The following is a 2630-nucleotide window of genomic DNA, read 5'->3' as shown; positions in this document are numbered from 1 at the left end:
TTAGTATCAAATACCTATTATTTTAATACAAATATTAATTAAAAAATAAAAAAAAATTTTAATTAGTTGTTATAAAGTATAGTTATTTTTAATCATACATTCATACCTTTAAATATTTATTGTTATGTAAGCGATTCCTTACTGTTTTAATTAAATTTGGTGCATCACTAAAAACATAAACTTTTCTTTTGTCACTAAGCGGATACATAAAGTAGTTTTTAGACTTCCAATTTTCCACTAACTCCAAATTCTTTCCATAACTTCCTATTAGTGGATGCACCATCACTAACTAAACCTTAGCACCAGAATTTTCAAGTAAACAAATAGCTTTAATGACAAGCTGGGCTAGTATATAACCTTAAAAAATATTAAATAATTAACAGTTAAACAAACTATAGAAAGTAATTCAAATGTGGTAATGTTTTTGTATAAATATACCTTTAACTTGTCCTTTTGATGTGATTACGGCAATTGGTTGTGAGAAATTAGCAGCATAGCTTTGAAACATGAATACTAAAGCATGGTCAGGTTTTTGGCCATAATGTTCACAAGGCATATCATTACCATAATCTTCTAAGCCACTGTAAGTCAGAGTAGTACTATTTACAGAAATGCTTGTCCTTAACGAAATGTCATCAAAAATTAAATTTCCGTGCTTTTGCTGATCATTTAACATGGATATTTTTTTTGTTAGTACCTAATGAAAAGAATTTTTTATCAAATCCACACTGATTTTGAACAAATGAAAGATAATTTCTGATAGTTTTAGGGCATGGCAAAGGTAATATTTCTTGTACACGTAAAAAAGAATATGCACTGGGAGATCTGTCATAAGTATAATAACATGATTAATTTAAGAACACTATTAACAAATCATAATTAAATTAGCTGAAAACAATAGTTTTACCTAATATGAAATAAAATACACAGTAATATCCAATTCTCAGAATATCTACGATTTCTGGGTTTAACCGAGCTGGTTTTTATTATTTTATTTATTAAAACTTTCTGTGTTTCATTCAAATTTGCATTAGATAGTAAATTATCAAAGGTTATACTTTCCATTTTTTTTTTGCAAATTTCCAAGATTATTATTAATTTTTTGTATAGTATTCTTAAGTCTACAAAGAAAACAAATATTAATTGAAATTTTACAGACATATAAATTTCTATATATGTATATAACTTACATCTTACCTAAGATTAGATACTTGCAATTTTTGTTTTTGTTTAACTATGGTTGACAAAGAACGCCTTCTTTTTTTTTTTTTTTTTTTTTCATTGAACTTAAGCCCGGCGACTAAGGCCATTAGCTGTTGTAGGGGTTATGAACTGTGGTAGGGGTAAAGTTGGTACGGTTGGTTTGTTTTTACGATTATTACGGCTGTTACGGTAGGTAGAAAACACGTGTATGTGTGGCAAGGTTTTGAACTACTATTAACTCGAGTGGTCACCCATCCGAGAACTAGTAGCTGTGGCCGTTACTTACTCACAGTCGCATTCCGCAACTGGTAGCAGCCAACGCGCCACGCCAAGCCACAGAACGCCTTCTATTAGGCGTTAATGTTTGAGAAATATTTTTTTTCACATTGCCACGTGTATATCTTGATTTATATACTCTAAATATTGTGAAAAGTTGTTCACATTCTTTACACCTATTAACACCAAGTGAATCTATGACAATTGTACATTTATAATGATGCCATATGCCATGATTTAGTTTTGCACTTTTGACTGAAATACCTAAAAATAAAAATAATTTAATAAATAAGGTATTACTTGGTAATAATTTTGGTAAAATTGAAAAGGGTAAAAGCAAAATACTAAATACTTACCTGAAAAATTAATTGCTTTGGACCACCAATGCAGATACTTTTTTTATCAAACAACATTAATAAATTAACAACTTTCTCAATGTTATTAAGTCCAACTTCAAAACTTTTCAAGTTAAAATTTGAAGACTTCAATTCGACATTTAAAGCATAACATGAAACTTGAAAATTATGTAGGATAACAATTTGTTTTTCAACAGTAGCCTTAAGAATATCATCGTTTTGAATTTTCATTGTAAAAAAGACTAATGTAGTTTCATTTTGAATGCAATTCCATCCAGTTGGAAGGTTAATAGATTTTAATTGTTTGAAAAATGTAATAAACTGCAATTCTTTGATCTAATAAAAATACATTTTAAATAATGTGTTATTAAAACAAAACATTACATTTATTGGAATGAAAAATGAAATAGTATTATAGATATATTTACCTGAAGGTTGTTTGAATTATTAAAAGTTTGAAAATTCCTATGGAATATGGAAAGAACTATTATCATCAGACAGAGACGCCTGCATTTCCAGAGAATTTATGCTAGAGTCAATTGGTGTACTGCAATTCCAATCAAGTTTTTTACGACATAGCGGAGTCTATAACAAATTAATAAAAAAAATGCAATATTTATAGATATAATATACCTATACTAGGCTGTCCAGTGAGTAGTATAAAATAGACAGTTCAGAAGCCTCTTCCCCTCATCCCCTCATCCTTACTCATCCCCTCATCCCCTCATCCCCTCATCCTTGCTCCCTCATCCCCTCATCCCCTCATCCTTGCTCCCTCTTCCTTACTCATCCCCT

General features: G+C 29.6%; 1 pseudogene; it reads right to left on the bottom strand.

Annotated features, from left to right (window-relative positions):
• Positions 1 to 289: 289 nt before the first annotated feature.
• The window catches only part of LOC111029467, a 3129-nt pseudogene continuing 788 nt past the window's right edge, over positions 290 to 2630 (bottom strand).

Source organism: Myzus persicae, unplaced genomic scaffold, assembly GCF_001856785.1.
Source record: "Myzus persicae strain clone G006 unplaced genomic scaffold, MPER_G0061.0, whole genome shotgun sequence".
Taxonomy (NCBI): domain Eukaryota; kingdom Metazoa; phylum Arthropoda; class Insecta; order Hemiptera; family Aphididae; genus Myzus; species Myzus persicae.
Note: the sequence above shows the minus strand (reverse complement) of the source record. Positions and strands in the feature narration are given on the sequence as shown.